The 17,632-nt window shown below is 56.3% G+C and overlaps 4 non-coding genes across 4 annotated transcripts; all 4 read right to left on the bottom strand.

Annotated features, from left to right (window-relative positions):
- Positions 1-3,513: 3,513 nt before the first annotated feature.
- Positions 3,514-3,585, bottom strand: TRNAW-CCA (transfer RNA tryptophan (anticodon CCA)). Its single transcript has one exon. It is a non-coding gene; the product is annotated as a tRNA-Trp (tRNA).
- Positions 3,586-7,124: 3,539 nt separating this feature from the next.
- TRNAW-CCA (transfer RNA tryptophan (anticodon CCA)) lies at positions 7,125-7,196 on the bottom strand. Its single transcript has one exon. It is a non-coding gene; the product is annotated as a tRNA-Trp (tRNA).
- Positions 7,197-10,740: 3,544 nt separating this feature from the next.
- On the bottom strand, positions 10,741-10,812 carry TRNAW-CCA (transfer RNA tryptophan (anticodon CCA)). Its single transcript has one exon. It is a non-coding gene; the product is annotated as a tRNA-Trp (tRNA).
- Positions 10,813-14,356: 3,544 nt separating this feature from the next.
- On the bottom strand, positions 14,357-14,428 carry TRNAW-CCA (transfer RNA tryptophan (anticodon CCA)). Its single transcript has one exon. It is a non-coding gene; the product is annotated as a tRNA-Trp (tRNA).
- Positions 14,429-17,632: the final 3,204 nt, after the last annotated feature.

The raw sequence follows: 17,632 nt of genomic DNA, 5'->3' as shown, positions 1-17,632 counted from the left end.
CTTCATGCCTGCCTGAAAGAAGGCCTTCCTCTCGGTGCACCAAGCGATTTTGGCCCCTGCCCTATTCCAAGCGCCCATCCCCCTGCATTCTCCAGACTTTTCCTACGGTTCCTGTGACTGGCATAGAGATCCAGAAAGAACGACCGAACCTCAGCACGATGTTAACACAGCGCCTACTTAAGCGTCTAGCTGAAATATCGGTGGTATCCTTCAAAGAGCTGACAAACTCCCCTCCGGCAAGCCAGTTCAGACACAGAGGAAACACCCACTGGCTTCACAGTCGTAGTTGTCCCCTGCCAGCTCCTACTTGAACCACTGGAAAGGATCATTCAAAATGGCAGCATGTACTCAAGCAGGAGTGTACCTGAGAGAAAGATTCTCCACTCCCCTCTCCTGCCCTTTACGCAGCCTCCCCACTTCCCAGAGGCAACGGCGGGAAAGGCTGGGAAATGCAGGGGAAGGGGCACTTGGCAGAGGGGAGGGGCCAAATCCCTACATGCACCAAGTGGGAGGGCTACTGGCAGCAGGTTGTGAAGCGGAGAGAGAGGAGCTTTGAGCCTGTGGCCCCAGGGGGCAAGGGTAGCCTGTGTCATGCCACATCAGACGGCGGGGTGGTGAAATCACCCTGGGGTCAGCTGTGTCCCGCTGAGTGGTTTCTGTCCCTGGGAGATCCGCACCACGCGTGGTGGTTTCTTTGCTGTGCTTGGAAGGAGGCCTCTTTTTGACCCAAACGCCCATAACGCAAAACACCAGGCCTTGAAGTCTGCGTAGATGGAAAGGCTGTCTAGTGTCACGGAGCAGGCTCGGAGACTTTCTATCTGTGGGAGAGTGGAGAGGGGCATTTCCTAGGGGTTTTCTGTGGGAGAGTGGAGAGGGGCATTTCAGGCTCCCTGTGCTGGGTCAGCCAAGTAGCAAAAATCACTTCCGCGTGTTCCCCTGCTCCAAGGGGCCTGGTTTGTGGCCAGCGAGTCTTTCCAGGGTGAGACATTGCAAGCTAAAGAGGAATATGAAGTTGGCATTTGTTAGTTGATTGGCAACGTCACATCCTGTCCAAGAAGCTAGAATTCATGAGGCTCCTGAGAGATGGTGCTTTGTAGCCAACATCGCGAAGGCAAGAATGAATGTTTGAAGGATGCCTTCCAGGGCTGGCCCTTTCCTTTGGGACCTGTGAGACCCACGGGAGAGCACAACAAGCACCAGAGGAAGGAGTGCGATGCCCAGGTGTACACCCTCCCCTTTCCATGCAGCGCTCTCTGCTCCAGGGTGCATGGGTTGTGCTGGACCTGCTCCTGCCCCGTAGCCACTGAGGTAGTAGCACCATCATGTCTTGTAGCCATGCACTGGAGCCCTGGGCTTCCCCAGGGGGTGCTCCCCTCCCACTTCCTGCAGGACCCTCTCTCAAGCTGTGCACGCTGACCCGCCGCTACGCCAGCTCTAGGGCTCCATCTCTCCGGAGCCCTGGCCCACAGGGACTACGGGGTAGCTTTTCAGGAGGAAGGACCTGGCAAAAGGCTGGGTCCCCCTGTCTTGCCCAGGGTGGGCCACAGGAGCCCTTCACAGGTGCTGTCCCACTACCGGTCAGCAAGGGAGCTTTGACCTGCTCTGTTTCCAGCCTGGGCCGGTTCACCCCTCCTTAGGCAACCTGGAGCCTCCAAGCTCCCTCAGAGGCCCCATGTCGGTGCAGACCCCAGTGCGGACACCTGCTCGACACAGCCCGCTGTAGCCTTGAACTCCTGGGCTCAAGCAATCCACCAGCCTCAGCTTCCCAGACACTTGGATTACAGACACAAGCCACTGCGCCCAGCTGCTCCGGCCCCCTCGCAACGACAGTGTGACCCTCGCCTGCCTTATTCAAGTTGGCACGTGTAAACCTTTTGCCAGGCACTGCACAGCACTGCACTGCACTGCACTGCACTAACAGGGTCTGGGCCTAAGATTGGGATTCTACATCAACTTTCTCAATCTGGCTCCAGCCTCATCACAGGAGCACTTGAAGATACCTTTTCCACCGGCTTTTACCACAAACAGATTTACCCACTTCCAAACAACACCACAAGAAAACAGGGCTTATTACAGGGGGAAAAGGGAAAAATACGCAACTTCAAGGAAAACACGAGCCGGGGTTCACTACGTGAAATAAGAGCCAAACAAAACAGACCCCACCCCCACCCTCCAAAACAGTCCCGTGTTTCCTTCTCTCGTCCAAAGCTATGAGAACTGAAGGGAGAAAGGCTTCTTCTGTGATACCTTCTTTAAGATGAGCTTAGCTGGGGATTGGGTGTGCTCAAGTATTGCTGGACTTCTCTTGCTTTGTCTCTTGTTGGCGCTGTCTTTTTGGCTTCCCCTAGGACCAGATCGGGCCACCTCCCACGCCCCCTCACTGGATTCAGACCCGTTGTCCTACGTTTCCCTCCAAGGAACCTGTGGAACCAACCGGGGCACTCTGGTCCCGCCACCAGGGGTTGCTGACCACTCTTGAAAGGATTGGTCTGCATCAGCAGGGTTGAAATGATGCCTGTTTCTGGTGGGAACCAAGTGATGAGGTCAAAAACGTTATTTAAGGGTCAGGCCACCTGGTCCTGGGGCTGACTTCCTCCGGCAGGCAAGTTGGAACAAAGTCAAGCAGGGGCCTCAGGCTGCCGGCTGCATGAAGCAGCGAGTATGCCTGGCGACTAGCTGGAACGTTAGAGCTAAGTAGTTTAGATGCGTACGAAAAGGGTTACCGAACGCAAGGTTTGATGAAAGCGTCCAAATATTCTGCGTTGCTCAAGGTGCTTTCTCTGAAATCCCGTTGTTCCCCGCCCCTCCGCCCTCCTGCATCCTCTCTCTCTCTCCCTCTGGTCAATCAAGCTGTACCTTACAGCACGCCTAGCTGGGAATGCGTGAGGGGAGAGACGGGCCTTCTCGCTCTAGGCAGAGCTTGGCTGATTAGTGAGGGATTCTGTCCTCCCTGAGAATCTCCCTAAGGAGCACCCAGAAATACTACTAGTGGGCAAAGCGCCGCCAGCCCCAAGGTCTGCAGGGTCTGCGTACCCCGGGCTGCACAGAGCCCTAACAGAGACCGGAGCCTGGGTGGCGGCAGCAATAACCCCAGGCTTGCAGGTGTGCTCTAGCAAGGGGGATCAGCTCGACGCAGACACTCCAGGAGAGACACCCGAGGCGTGGTTTTGGTCGGGCAAAGTGAGGCGGGTGGCTCAGCACAGCAGCACCCCGTCCTGTCCCGCCACATCCCCCACCCAGCCTTCTGCCCCCCTGCGATACACCTGGAGTGCTCTTCCAGCCCACGGTTGGGAGTTGTCCTAGATCAGGGGAATCTCGGAAGGCACTCTGGCTCCTGGCCGGGACAGGCAACCAGGAAGGGCTGGGACCTGCCTCCCTTTAGAACAGCTATCCTGGAGCTGTTTGGGGAAAAAGGCCTCCTTTGGCATCTGCTTGCTGCCTCAAGTCATCAGCAAGACAGCAAGGAAGCCACCACAAGTGGTGACTGTCTCCTAGGACGTAAAAGGAGGTCCTTGACCCCAGTGTGATTTGAACACACAACCATCTGATCTGGAGTCAGACATGCTACCATTGCACCATGGGGCCACGTGGTGTGGCAGCTGCGCTTTCCTCTTCATGCCTGCCTGAAAGAAGGCCTTCCTCTCGGTGCACCAAGCGATTTTGGCCCCTGCCCTATTCCAAGCGCCCATCCCCCTGCATTCTCCAGACTTTTCCTACGGTTCCTGTGACTGGCATAGAAATCCAGAAAGAACGACCGAACCTCAGCACGATGTTAACACAGCGCCTACTTAAGCGTCTAGCTGAAATATCGGTGGTATCCTTCAAAGAGCTGACAAACTCCCCTCCGGCAAGCCAGTTCAGACACAGAGGAAACACCCACTGGCTTCACAGTCGTAGTTGTCCCCTGCCAGCTCCTACTTGAACCACTGGAAAGGATCATTCAAAATGGCAGCATGTACTCAAGCAGGAGTGTACCTGAGAGAAAGATTCTCCACTCCCCTCTCCTTTACGCAGCCTCCCCACTTCCCAGAGGCAACGGCGGGAAAGGCTGGGAAATGCAGGGGAAGGGGCACTTGGCAGAGGGGAGGGGCCAAATCCCTACATGCACCAAGTGGGAGGGCTACTGGCAGCAGGTTGTGAAGCGGAGAGAGAGGAGCTTTGAGCCTGTGGCCCCAGGGGGCAAGGGTAGCCTGTGTCATGCCACATCAGACGGCGGGGTGGTGAAATCACCCTGGGGTCAGCTGTGTCCCGCTGAGTGGTTTCTGTCCCTGGGAGATCCGCACCACGCGTGGTGGTTTCTTTGCTGTGCTTGGAAGGAGGCCTCTTTTTGACCCAAACGCCCATAACGCAAAACACCAGGCCTTGAAGTCTGCGTAGATGGAAAGGCTGTCTAGTGTCATGGAGCAGGCTCGGAGACTTTCTATCTGTGGGAGAGTGGAGAGGGGCATTTCCTAGGGGTTTTCTGTGGGAGAGTGGAGAGGGGCATTTCAGGCTCCCTGTGCTGGGTCAGCCAAGTAGCAAAAATCACTTCCGCGTGTTCCCCTGCTCCAAGGGGCCTGGTTTGTGGCCAGCGAGTCTTTCCAGGGTGAGACATTGCAAGCTAAAGAGGAATATGAAGTTGGCATTTGTTAGTTGATTGGCAACGTCACATCCTGTCCAAGAAGCTAGAATTCATGAGGCTCCTGAGAGATGGTGCTTTGTAGCCAACATCGCGAAGGCAAGAATGAATGTTTGAAGGATGCCTTCCAGGGCTGGCCCTTTCCTTTGGGACCTGTGAGACCCACGGGAGAGCACAACAAGCACCAGAGGAAGGAGTGCGATGCCCAGGTGTACACCCTCCCCTTTCCATGCAGCGCTCTCTGCTCCAGGGTGCATGGGTTGTGCTGGACCTGCTCCTGCCCCGTAGCCACTGAGGTAGTAGCACCATCATGTCTTGTAGCCATGCACTGGAGCCCTGGGCTTCCCCAGGGGGTGCTCCCCTCCCACTTCCTGCAGGACCCTCTCTCAAGCTGTGCACGCTGACCCGCCGCTACGCCAGCTCTAGGGCTCCATCTCTCCGGAGCCCTGGCCCACAGGGACTACGGGGTAGCTTTTCAGGAGGAAGGACCTGGCAAAAGGCTGGGTCCCCCTGTCTTGCCCAGGGTGGGCCACAGGAGCCCTTCACAGGTGCTGTCCCACTACCGGTCAGCAAGGGAGCTTTGACCTGCTCTGTTTCCAGCCTGGGCCGGTTCACCCCTCCTTAGGCAACCTGGAGCCTCCAAGCTCCCTCAGAGGCCCCATGTCGGTGCAGACCCCAGTGCAGACACCTGCTCGACACAGCCCGCTGCAGCCTTGAACTCCTGGGCTCAAGCAATCCACCAGCCTCAGCTTCCCAGACACTTGGATTACAGACACAAGCCACTGCGCCCAGCTGCTCCGGCCCCCTCGCAACGACAGTGTGACCCTCGCCTGCCTTATTCAAGTTGGCACGTGTAAACCTTTTGCCAGGCACTGCACAGCACTGCACTGCACTGCACTGCACTGCACTAACAGGGTCTGGGCCTAAGATTGGGATTCTACATCAACTTTCTCAATCTGGCTCCAGCCTCATGACAGGAGCACTTGAAGATACCTTTTCCACCGGCTTTTACCACAAACAGATTTACCCACTTCCAAACAACACCACAAGAAAACAGGGCTTATTACAGGGGGAAAAGGGAAAAATACGCAACTTCAAGGAAAACACGAGCCGGGGTTCACTACGTGAAATAAGAGCCAAACAAAACAGACCCCACCCCCACCCTCCAAAACAGTCCCGTGTTTCCTTCTCTCGTCCAAAGCTATGAGAACTGAAGGGAGAAAGGCTTCTTCTGTGATACCTTCTTTAAGATGAGCTTAGCTGGGGATTGGGTGTGCTCAAGTATTGCTGGACTTCTCTTGCTTTGTCTCTTGTTGGCGCTGTCTTTTTGGCTTCCCCTAGGACCAGATCGGGCCACCTCCCACGCCCCCTCACTGGATTCAGACCCGTTGTCCTACGTTTCCCTCCAAGGAACCTGTGGAACCAACCGGGGCACTCTGGTCCCGCCACCAGGGGTTGCTGACCACTCTTGAAAGGATTGGTCTGCATCAGCAGGGTTGAAATGATGCCTGTTTCTGGTGGGAACCAAGTGATGAGGTCAAAAACGTTATTTAAGGGTCAGGCCACCTGGTCCTGGGGCTGACTTCCTCCGGCAGGCAAGTTGGAACAAAGTCAAGCAGGGGCCTCAGGCTGCCGGCTGCATGAAGCAGCGAGTATGCCTGGCGACTAGCTGGAACGTTAGAGCTAAGTAGTTTAGATGCGTACGAAAAGGGTTACCGAACGCAAGGTTTGATGAAAGCGTCCAAATATTCTGCGTTGCTCAAGGTGCTTTCTCTGAAATCCCGTTGTTCCCCGCCCCTCCGCCCTCCTGCATCCTCTCTCTCTCTCCCTCTGGTCAATCAAGCTGTCCCTTACAGCACGCCTAGCTGGGAATGCGTGAGGGGAGAGACGGGCCTTCTCGCTCTAGGCAGAGCTTGGCTGATTAGTGAGGGATTCTGTCCTCCCTGAGAATCTCCCTAAGGAGCACCCAGAAATACTACTAGTGGGCAAAGCGCCGCCAGCCCCAAGGTCTGCAGGGTCTGCGTACCCCGGGCTGCACAGAGCCCTAACAGAGACCGGAGCCTGGGTGGCGGCAGCAATAACCCCAGGCTTGCAGGTGTGCTCTAGCAAGGGGGATCAGCTCGACGCAGACACTCCAGGAGAGACACCCGAGGCGTGGTTTTGGTCGGGCAAAGTGAGGCGGGTGGCTCAGCACAGCAGCACCCCGTCCTGTCCCGCCACATCCCCCACCCAGCCTTCTGCCCCCCTGCGATACACCTGGAGTGCTCTTCCAGCCCACGGTTGGGAGTTGTCCTAGATCAGGGGAATCTCGGAAGGCACTCTGGCTCCTGGCCGGGACAGGCAACCAGGAAGGGCTGGGACCTGCCTCCCTTTAGAACAGCTATCCTGGAGCTGTTTGGGGAAAAAGGCCTCCTTTGGCATCTGCTTGCTGCCTCAAGTCATCAGCAAGACAGCAAGGAAGCCACCACAAGTGGTGACTGTCTCCTAGGACGTAAAAGGAGGTCCTTGACCCCAGTGTGATTTGAACACACAACCATCTGATCTGGAGTCAGACATGCTACCATTGCACCATGGGGCCACGTGGTGTGGCAGCTGCGCTTTCCTCTTCATGCCTGCCTGAAAGAAGGCCTTCCTCTCGGTGCACCAAGCGATTTTGGCCCCTGCCCTATTCCAAGCGCCCATCCCCCTGCATTCTCCAGACTTTTCCTACGGTTCCTGTGACTGGCATAGAAATCCAGAAAGAACGACCGAACCTCAGCACGATGTTAACACAGCGCCTACTTAAGCGTCTAGCTGAAATATCGGTGGTATCCTTCAAAGAGCTGACAAACTCCCCTCCGGCAAGCCAGTTCAGACACAGAGGAAACACCCACTGGCTTCACAGTCGTAGTTGTCCCCTGCCAGCTCCTACTTGAACCACTGGAAAGGATCATTCAAAATGGCAGCATGTACTCAAGCAGGAGTGTACCTGAGAGAAAGATTCTCCACTCCCCTCTCCTGCCCTTTACGCAGCCTCCCCACTTCCCAGAGGCAACGGCGGGAAAGGCTGGGAAATGCAGGGGAAGGGGCACTTGGCAGAGGGGAGGGGCCAAATCCCTACATGCACCAAGTGGGAGGGCTACTGGCAGCAGGTTGTGAAGCGGAGAGAGAGGAGCTTTGAGCCTGTGGCCCCAGGGGGCAAGGGTAGCCTGTGTCATGCCACATCAGACGGCGGGGTGGTGAAATCACCCTGGGGTCAGCTGTGTCCCGCTGAGTGGTTCCTGTCCCTGGGAGATCCGCACCACGCGTGGTGGTTTCTTTGCTGTGCTTGGAAGGAGGCCTCTTTTTGACCCAAACGCCCATAACGCAAAACACCAGGCCTTGAAGTCTGCGTAGATGGAAAGGCTGTCTAGTGTCATGGAGCAGGCTCGGAGACTTTCTATCTGTGGGAGAGTGGAGAGGGGCATTTCCTAGGGGTTTTCTGTGGGAGAGTGGAGAGGGGCATTTCAGGCTCCCTGTGCTGGGTCAGCCAAGTAGCAAAAATCACTTCCGCGTGTTCCCCTGCTCCAAGGGGCCTGGTTTGTGGCCAGCGAGTCTTTCCAGGGTGAGACATTGCAAGCTAAAGAGGAATATGAAGTTGGCATTTGTTAGTTGATTGGCAACGTCACATCCTGTCCAAGAAGCTAGAATTCATGAGGCTCCTGAGAGATGGTGCTTTGTAGCCAACATCGCGAAGGCAAGAATGAATGTTTGAAGGATGCCTTCCAGGGCTGGCCCTTTCCTTTGGGACCTGTGAGACCCACGGGAGAGCACAACAAGCACCAGAGGAAGTAGTGCGATGCCCAGGTGTACACCCTCCCCTTTCCATGCAGCGCTCTCTGCTCCAGGGTGCATGGGTTGTGCTGGACCTGCTCCTGCCCCGTAGCCACTGAGGTAGTAGCACCATCATGTCTTGTAGCCATGCACTGGAGCCCTGGGCTTCCCCAGGGGGTGCTCCCCTCCCACTTCCTGCAGGACCCTCTCTCAAGCTGTGCACGCTGACCCGCCGCTACGCCAGCTCTAGGGCTCCATCTCTCCGGAGCCCTGGCCCACAGGGACTACGGGGTAGCTTTTCAGGAGGAAGGACCTGGCAAAAGGCTGGGTCCCCCTGTCTTGCCCAGGGTGGGCCACAGGAGCCCTTCACAGGTGCTGTCCCACTACCGGTCAGCAAGGGAGCTTTGACCTGCTCTGTTTCCAGCCTGGGCCGGTTCACCCCTCCTTAGGCAACCTGGAGCCTCCAAGCTCCCTCAGAGGCCCCATGTCGGTGCAGACCCCAGTGCAGACACCTGCTCGACACAGCCCGCTGCAGCCTTGAACTCCTGGGCTCAAGCAATCCACCAGCCTCAGCTTCCCAGACACTTGGATTACAGACACAAGCCACTGCGCCCAGCTGCTCCGGCCCCCTCGCAACGACAGTGTGACCCTCGCCTGCCTTATTCAAGTTGGCACGTGTAAACCTTTTGCCAGGCACTGCACAGCACTGCACTGAACTGCACTGCACTGCACTAACAGGGTCTGGGCCTAAGATTGGGATTCTACATCAACTTTCTCAATCTGGCTCCAGCCTCATGACAGGAGCACTTGAAGATACCTTTTCCACCGGCTTTTACCACAAACAGATTTACCCACTTCCAAACAACACCACAAGAAAACAGGGCTTATTACAGGGGGAAAAGGGAAAAATACGCAACTTCAAGGAAAACACGAGCCGGGGTTCACTACGTGAAATAAGAGCCAAACAAAACAGACCCCACCCCCACCCTCCAAAACAGTCCCGTGTTTCCTTCTCTCGTCCAAAGCTATGAGAACTGAAGGGAGAAAGGCTTCTTCTGTGATACCTTCTTTAAGATGAGCTTAGCTGGGGATTGGGTGTGCTCAAGTATTGCTGGACTTCTCTTGCTTTGTCTCTTGTTGGCGCTGTCTTTTTGGCTTCCCCTAGGACCAGATCGGGCCACCTCCCACGCCCCCTCACTGGATTCAGACCCGTTGTCCTACGTTTCCCTCCAAGGAACCTGTGGAACCAACCGGGGCACTCTGGTCCCGCCACCAGGGGTTGCTGACCACTCTTGAAAGGATTGGTCTGCATCAGCAGGGTTGAAATGATGCCTGTTTCTGGTGGGAACCAAGTGATGAGGTCAAAAACGTTATTTAAGGGTCAGGCCACCTGGTCCTGGGGCTGACTTCCTCCGGCAGGCAAGTTGGAACAAAGTCAAGCAGGGGCCTCAGGCTGCCGGCTGCATGAAGCAGCGAGTATGCCTGGCGACTAGCTGGAACGTTAGAGCTAAGTAGTTTAGATGCGTACGAAAAGGGTTACCGAACGCAAGGTTTGATGAAAGCGTCCAAATATTCTGCGTTGCTCAAGGTGCTTTCTCTGAAATCCCGTTGTTCCCCGCCCCTCCGCCCTCCTGCATCCTCTCTCTCTCTCCCTCTGGTCAATCAAGCTGTCCCTTACAGCACGCCTAGCTGGGAATGCGTGAGGGGAGAGACGGGCCTTCTCGCTCTAGGCAGAGCTTGGCTGATTAGTGAGGGATTCTGTCCTCCCTGAGAATCTCCCTAAGGAGCACCCAGAAATACTACTAGTGGGCAAAGCGCCGCCAGCCCCAAGGTCTGCAGGGTCTGCGTACCCCGGGCTGCACAGAGCCCTAACAGAGACCGGAGCCTGGGTGGCGGCAGCAATAACCCCAGGCTTGCAGGTGTGCTCTAGCAAGGGGGATCAGCTCGACGCAGACACTCCAGGAGAGACACCCGAGGCGTGGTTTTGGTCGGGCAAAGTGAGGCGGGTGGCTCAGCACAGCAGCACCCCGTCCTGTCCCGCCACATCCCCCACCCAGCCTTCTGCCCCCCTGCGATACACCTGGAGTGCTCTTCCAGCCCACGGTTGGGAGTTGTCCTAGATCAGGGGAATCTCGGAAGGCACTCTGGCTCCTGGCCGGGACAGGCAACCAGGAAGGGCTGGGACCTGCCTCCCTTTAGAACAGCTATCCTGGAGCTGTTTGGGGAAAAAGGCCTCCTTTGGCATCTGCTTGCTGCCTCAAGTCATCAGCAAGACAGCAAGGAAGCCACCACAAGTGGTGACTGTCTCCTAGGACGTAAAAGGAGGTCCTTGACCCCAGTGTGATTTGAACACACAACCATCTGATCTGGAGTCAGACATGCTACCATTGCACCATGGGGCCACGTGGTGTGGCAGCTGCGCTTTCCTCTTCATGCCTGCCTGAAAGAAGGCCTTCCTCTCGGTGCACCAAGCGATTTTGGCCCCTGCCCTATTCCAAGCGCCCATCCCCCTGCATTCTCCAGACTTTTCCTACGGTTCCTGTGACTGGCATAGAAATCCAGAAAGAACGACCGAACCTCAGCACGATGTTAACACAGCGCCTACTTAAGCGTCTAGCTGAAATATCGGTGGTATCCTTCAAAGAGCTGACAAACTCCCCTCCGGCAAGCCAGTTCAGACACAGAGGAAACACCCACTGGCTTCACAGTCGTAGTTGTCCCCTGCCAGCTCCTACTTGAACCACTGGAAAGGATCATTCATAATGGCAGCATGTACTCAAGCAGGAGTGTACCTGAGAGAAAGATTCTCCACTCCCCTCTCCTGCCCTTTACGCAGCCTCCCCACTTCCCAGAGGCAACGGCGGGAAAGGCTGGGAAATGCAGGGGAAGGGGCACTTGGCAGAGGGGAGGGGCCAAATCCCTACATGCACCAAGTGGGAGGGCTACTGGCAGCAGGTTGTGAAGCGGAGAGAGAGGAGCTTTGAGCCTGTGGCCCCAGGGGGCAAGGGTAGCCTGTGTCATGCCACATCAGACGGCGGGGTGGTGAAATCACCCTGGGGTCAGCTGTGTCCCGCTGAGTGGTTTCTGTCCCTGGGAGATCCGCACCACGCGTGGTGGTTTCTTTGCTGTGCTTGGAAGGAGGCCTCTTTTTGACCCAAACGCCCATAACGCAAAACACCAGGCCTTGAAGTCTGCGTAGATGGAAAGGCTGTCTAGTGTCATGGAGCAGGCTCGGAGACTTTCTATCTGTGGGAGAGTGGAGAGGGGCATTTCCTAGGGGTTTTCTGTGGGAGAGTGGAGAGGGGCATTTCAGGCTCCCTGTGCTGGGTCAGCCAAGTAGCAAAAATCACTTCCGCGTGTTCCCCTGCTCCAAGGGGCCTGGTTTGTGGCCAGCGAGTCTTTCCAGGGTGAGACACTGCAAGCTAAAGAGGAATATGAAGTTGGCATTTGTTAGTTGATTGGCAACGTCACATCCTGTCCAAGAAGCTAGAATTCATGAGGCTCCTGAGAGATGGTGCTTTGTAGCCAACATCGCGAAGGCAAGAATGAATGTTTGAAGGATGCCTTCCAGGGCTGGCCCTTTCCTTTGGGACCTGTGAGACCCACGGGAGAGCACAACAAGCACCAGAGGAAGGAGTGCGATGCCCAGGTGTGCACCCTCCCCTTTCCATGCAGCGCTCTCTGCTCCAGGGTGCATGGGTTGTGCTGGACCTGCTCCTGCCCCGTAGCCACTGAGGTAGTAGCACCATCATGTCTTGTAGCCATGCACTGGAGCCCTGGGCTTCCCCAGGGGGTGCTCCCCTCCCACTTCCTGCAGGACCCTCTCTCAAGCTGTGCACGCTGACCCGCCGCTACGCCAGCTCTAGGGCTCCATCTCTCCGGAGCCCTGGCCCACAGGGACTACGGGGTAGCTTTTCAGGAGGAAGGACCTGGCAAAAGGCTGGGTCCCCCTGTCTTGCCCAGGGTGGGCCACAGGAGCCCTTCACAGGTGCTGTCCCACTACCGGTCAGCAAGGGAGCTTTGACCTGCTCTGTTTCCAGCCTGGGCCGGTTCACCCCTCCTTAGGCAACCTGGAGCCTCCAAGCTCCCTCAGAGGCCCCATGTCGGTGCAGACCCCAGTGCGGACACCTGCTCGACACAGCCCGCTGCAGCCTTGAACTCCTGGGCTCAAGCAATCCACCAGCCTCAGCTTCCCAGACACTTGGATTACAGACACAAGCCACTGCGCCCAGCTGCTCCGGCCCCCTCGCAACGACAGTGTGACCCTCGCCTGCCTTATTCAAGTTGGCACGTGTAAACCTTTTGCCAGGCACTGCACAGCACTGCACTGCACTGCACTGCACTGCACTAACAGGGTCTGGGCCTAAGATTGGGATTCTACATCAACTTTCTCAATCTGGCTCCAGCCTCATGACAGGAGCACTTGAAGATACCTTTTCCACCGGCTTTTACCACAAACAGATTTACCCACTTCCAAACAACACCACAAGAAAACAGGGCTTATTACAGGGGGAAAAGGGAAAAATACGCAACTTCAAGGAAAACACGAGCCGGGGTTCACTACGTGAAATAAGAGCCAAACAAAACAGACCCCACCCCCACCCTCCAAAACAGTCCCGTGTTTCCTTCTCTCGTCCAAAGCTATGAGAACTGAAGGGAGAAAGGCTTCTTCTGTGATACCTTCTTTAAGATGAGCTTAGCTGGGGATTGGGTGTGCTCAAGTATTGCTGGACTTCTCTTGCTTTGTCTCTTGTTGGCGCTGTCTTTTTGGCTTCCCCTAGGACCAGATCGGGCCACCTCCCACGCCCCCTCACTGGATTCAGACCCGTTGTCCTACGTTTCCCTCCAAGGAACCTGTGGAACCAACCGGGGCACTCTGGTCCCGCCACCAGGGGTTGCTGACCACTCTTGAAAGGATTGGTCTGCATCAGCAGGGTTGAAATGATGCCTGTTTCTGGTGGGAACCAAGTGATGAGGTCAAAAACGTTATTTAAGGGTCAGGCCACCTGGTCCTGGGGCTGACTTCCTCCGGCAGGCAAGTTGGAACAAAGTCAAGCAGGGGCCTCAGGCTGCCGGCTGCATGAAGCAGCGAGTATGCCTGGCGACTAGCTGGAACGTTAGAGCTAAGTAGTTTAGATGCGTACGAAAAGGGTTACCGAACGCAAGGTTTGATGAAAGCGTCCAAATATTCTGCGTTGCTCAAGGTGCTTTCTCTGAAATCCCGTTGTTCCCCGCCCCTCCGCCCTCCTGCATCCTCTCTCTCTCTCCCTCTGGTCAATCAAGCTGTCCCTTACAGCACGCCTAGCTGGGAATGCGTGAGGGGAGAGACGGGCCTTCTCGCTCTAGGCAGAGCTTGGCTGATTAGTGAGGGATTCTGTCCTCCCTGAGAATCTCCCTAAGGAGCACCCAGAAATACTACTAGTGGGCAAAGCGCCGCCAGCCCCAAGGTCTGCAGGGTCTGCGTACCCCGGGCTGCACAGAGCCCTAACAGAGACCGGAGCCTGGGTGGCGGCAGCAATAACCCCAGGCTTGCAGGTGTGCTCTAGCAAGGGGGATCAGCTCGACGCAGACACTCCAGGAGAGACACCCGAGGCGTGGTTTTGGTCGGGCAAAGTGAGGCGGGTGGCTCAGCACAGCAGCACCCCGTCCTGTCCCGCCACATCCCCCACCCAGCCTTCTGCCCCCCTGCGATACACCTGGAGTGCTCTTCCAGCCCACGGTTGGGAGTTGTCCTAGATCAGGGGAATCTCGGAAGGCACTCTGGCTCCTGGCCGGGACAGGCAACCAGGAAGGGCTGGGACCTGCCTCCCTTTAGAACAGCTATCCTGGAGCTGTTTGGGGAAAAAGGCCTCCTTTGGCATCTGCTTGCTGCCTCAAGTCATCAGCAAGACAGCAAGGAAGCCACCACAAGTGGTGACTGTCTCCTAGGACGTAAAAGGAGGTCCTTGACCCCAGTGTGATTTGAACACACAACCATCTGATCTGGAGTCAGACATGCTACCATTGCACCATGGGGCCACGTGGTGTGGCAGCTGCGCTTTCCTCTTCATGCCTGCCTGAAAGAAGGCCTTCCTCTCGGTGCACCAAGCGATTTTGGCCCCTGCCCTATTCCAAGCGCCCATCCCCCTGCATTCTCCAGACTTTTCCTACGGTTCCTGTGACTGGCATAGAAATCCAGAAAGAACGACCGAACCTCAGCACGATGTTAACACAGCGCCTACTTAAGCGTCTAGCTGAAATATCGGTGGTATCCTTCAAAGAGCTGACAAACTCCCCTCCGGCAAGCCAGTTCAGACACAGAGGAAACACCCACTGGCTTCACAGTCGTAGTTGTCCCCTGCCAGCTCCTACTTGAACCACTGGAAAGGATCATTCAAAATGGCAGCATGTACTCAAGCAGGAGTGTACCTGAGAGAAAGATTCTCCACTCCCCTCTCCTGCCCTTTACGCAGCCTCCCCACTTCCCAGAGGCAACGGCGGGAAAGGCTGGGAAATGCAGGGGAAGGGGCACTTGGCAGAGGGGAGGGGCCAAATCCCTACATGCACCAAGTGGGAGGGCTACTGGCAGCAGGTTGTGAAGCGGAGAGAGAGGAGCTTTGAGCCTGTGGCCCCAGGGGGCAAGGGTAGCCTGTGTCATGCCACATCAGACGGCGGGGTGGTGAAATCACCCTGGGGTCAGCTGTGTCCCGCTGAGTGGTTTCTGTCCCTGGGAGATCCGCACCACGCGTGGTGGTTTCTTTGCTGTGCTTGGAAGGAGGCCTCTTTTTGACCCAAACGCCCATAACGCAAAACACCAGGCCTTGAAGTCTGCGTAGATGGAAAGGCTGTCTAGTGTCATGGAGCAGGCTCGGAGACTTTCTATCTGTGGGAGAGTGGAGAGGGGCATTTCCTAGGGGTTTTCTGTGGGAGAGTGGAGAGGGGCATTTCAGGCTCCCTGTGCTGGGTCAGCCAAGTAGCAAAAATCACTTCCGCGTGTTCCCCTGCTCCAAGGGGCCTGGTTTGTGGCCAGCGAGTCTTTCCAGGGTGAGACATTGCAAGCTAAAGAGGAATATGAAGTTGGCATTTGTTAGTTGATTGGCAACGTCACATCCTGTCCAAGAAGCTAGAATTCATGAGGCTCCTGAGAGATGGTGCTTTGTAGCCAACATCGCGAAGGCAAGAATGAATGTTTGAAGGATGCCTTCCAGGGCTGGCCCTTTCCTTTGGGACCTGTGAGACCCACGGGAGAGCACAACAAGCACCAGAGGAAGGAGTGCGATGCCCAGGTGTACACCCTCCCCTTTCCATGCAGCGCTCTCTGCTCCAGGGTGCATGGGTTGTGCTGGACCTGCTCCTGCCCCGTAGCCACTGAGGTAGTAGCACCATCATGTCTTGTAGCCATGCACTGGAGCCCTGGGCTTCCCCAGGGGGTGCTCCCCTCCCACTTCCTGCAGGACCCTCTCTCAAGCTGTGCACGCTGACCCGCCGCTACGCCAGCTCTAGGGCTCCATCTCTCCGGAGCCCTGGCCCACAGGGACTACGGGGTAGCTTTTCAGGAGGAAGGACCTGGCAAAAGGCTGGGTCCCCCTGTCTTGCCCAGGGTGGGCCACAGGAGCCCTTCACAGGTGCTGTCCCACTACCGGTCAGCAAGGGAGCTTTGACCTGCTCTGTTTCCAGCCTGGGCCGGTTCACCCCTCCTTAGGCAACCTGGAGCCTCCAAGCTCCCTCAGAGGCCCCATGTCGGTGCAGACCCCAGTGCAGACACCTGCTCGACACAGCCCGCTGCAGCCTTGAACTCCTGGGCTCAAGCAATCCACCAGCCTCAGCTTCCCAGACACTTGGATTACAGACACAAGCCACTGCGCCCAGCTGCTCCGGCCCCCTCGCAACGACAGTGTGACCCTCGCCTGCCTTATTCAAGTTGGCACGTGTAAACCTTTTGCCAGGCACTGCACAGCACTGCACTGCACTGCACTGCACTGCACTAACAGGGTCTGGGCCTAAGATTGGGATTCTACATCAACTTTCTCAATCTGGCTCCAGCCTCATGACAGGAGCACTTGAAGATACCTTTTCCACCGGCTTTTACCACAAACAGATTTACCCACTTCCAAACAACACCACAAGAAAACAGGGCTTATTACAGGGGGAAAAGGGAAAAATACGCAACTTCAAGGAAAACACGAGCCGGGGTTCACTACGTGAAATAAGAGCCAAACAAAACAGACCCCACCCCCACCCTCCAAAACAGTCCCGTGTTTCCTTCTCTCGTCCAAAGCTATGAGAACTGAAGGGAGAAAGGCTTCTTCTGTGATACCTTCTTTAAGATGAGCTTAGCTGGGGATTGGGTGTGCTCAAGTATTGCTGGACTTCTCTTGCTTTGTCTCTTGTTGGCGCTGTCTTTTTGGCTTCCCCTAGGACCAGATCGGGCCACCTCCCACGCCCCCTCACTGGATTCAGACCCGTTGTCCTACGTTTCCCTCCAAGGAACCTGTGGAACCAACCGGGGCACTCTGGTCCCGCCACCAGGGGTTGCTGACCACTCTTGAAAGGATTGGTCTGCATCAGCAGGGTTGAAATGATGCCTGTTTCTGGTGGGAACCAAGTGATGAGGTCAAAAACGTTATTTAAGGGTCAGGCCACCTGGTCCTGGGGCTGACTTCCTCCGGCAGGCAAGTTGGAACAAAGTCAAGCAGGGGCCTCAGGCTGCCGGCTGCATGAAGCAGCGAGTATGCCTGGCGACTAGCTGGAACGTTAGAGCTAAGTAGTTTAGATGCGTACGAAAAGGGTTACCGAACGCAAGGTTTGATGAAAGCGTCCAAATATTCTGCGTTGCTCAAGGTGCTTTCTCTGAAATCCCGTTGTTCCCCGCCCCTCCGCCCTCCTGCATCCTCTCTCTCTCTCCCTCTGGTCAATCAAGCTGTCCCTTACAGCACGCCTAGCTGGGAATGCGTGAGGGGAGAGACGGGCCTTCTCGCTCTAGGCAGAGCTTGGCTGATTAGTGAGGGATTCTGTCCTCCCTGAGAATCTCCCTAAGGAGCACCCAGAAATACTACTAGTGGGCAAAGCGCCGCCAGCCCCAAGGTCTGCAGGGTCTGCGTACCCCGGGCTGCACAGAGCCCTAACAGAGACCGGAGCCTGGGTGGCGGCAGCAATAACCCCAGGCTTGCAGGTGTGCTCTAGCAAGGGGGATCAGCTCGACGCAGACACTCCAGGAGAGACACCCGAGGCGTGGTTTTGGTC

Source organism: Alligator mississippiensis, chromosome 11 (assembly GCF_030867095.1).
Source record: "Alligator mississippiensis isolate rAllMis1 chromosome 11, rAllMis1, whole genome shotgun sequence".
Taxonomy (NCBI): domain Eukaryota; kingdom Metazoa; phylum Chordata; order Crocodylia; family Alligatoridae; genus Alligator; species Alligator mississippiensis.
This window is presented reverse-complemented; position numbering and strand designations above follow the sequence as displayed.